Genomic DNA, 1,370 nt, shown 5'->3' on the forward strand with positions numbered 1-1,370 from the left:
CATATGATTTCAATTTTCTTAAATTTACTGAAGCCTGTTTTGTGGCCTAGTGTGTGATCTATCCTGGAGAATGTTCCATGTGCACTTGAAAAGAATGGTATTCTGCTGCTTTTGGATGGAATGTTCTATGTATGTCTATTAAGTACATCTGGTCTAATATGTTATTTAAGGACAATTTTTCCATATTGATTTTCTGTCTAGGTGACCTGTTCATAGATATAAGTGGGGTGTTAAAGTCCCCTACTATTTTTATGTTACTGTCAATTTTTTCCTCTATATCTGTAGTATTTGCATTATGTATTTAGTTGCTTCTATGTTGGATGCATATGTATTTACAATTGTTATATCTTCTTCTTGGATTGATCCCTTGATCGTTATGTAATATCCTTCTTTGTCTCCTGTTACAGTCTTTGTTTTAAAGTCTATTTCATCTGATGTAAGTATTGCTCCCCTGGCTTTCTTTTGATGTCCATTTGCATGGAATACCTTTTTCCATCCTTTCACTTTCACTCTTTGTGTCTAAATCTGAAGTGAGTCTCTTGTAGGCAGCATATATATGGGTTTTGCTTTTGTATTCATTCAGCCACTCAATGTCTTTTGATTAGGGCATTTAGCCCATTTATATTTAAAGTAATTATTGATAGGTTGATAGGTATGTACTTCTTGTCTTTTGTTAATTGTTTTTGTAGTTCTTTTTTGTTTCTTTCTTCTTTTGTTCTCTTTCCTTGTGATTTGATGATTATCTTTAGTGTTATGTTTGGATTCCTTTCTCTTTTTTTGTGTGTCTATTATAGATTTTTGGTTTGTGGTTATCATGAGGTTCATATATAGCAATGTATTTATACGCATGATTATTTTACATTGCTGATCTCTTAATATTAAATGCATTTTACCAACCCTCCACTCTTACTCTCCTCCCCTCACAATTACTGTTTTTGACATCATATTTTACATCTTTCTGTTCTGTGTATCCCTTAACTGCTTATTGTGGATGTAGATGATTTTACTACTTTTGTCTTTTTACCTTCCTACCAGCTTTGTATGTGGTTGATTTACTACGTTTATTGTATCATTGCCTTTACCCGTGAGAGTTTTCCTTTCATAATTTTCATGTTTCTGTTTGTGACCTTTTCTTTTTTGCTTACATAAGTCCCTGTAACATTTGTTGTAAAGCTGGTTTGGTGGTAATGAACTCTTTTAGGTTTTGTTTGTCTGTAAACCTTTTATCCTCTCCACTAAATCTGAATGAGACCTTTGCTGGGCAGAGTATTCTTGGATGTAGATTTTTCCCTTTCATCACTTTATGTATATATATATATATATATATATATATATATATATATATATATATATATATATATATATATATA

Source organism: Balaenoptera borealis (genome assembly GCF_965194805.1).
Source record: "Balaenoptera borealis genome assembly, chromosome: 15".
NCBI lineage: Eukaryota > Metazoa > Chordata > Mammalia > Artiodactyla > Balaenopteridae > Balaenoptera > Balaenoptera borealis.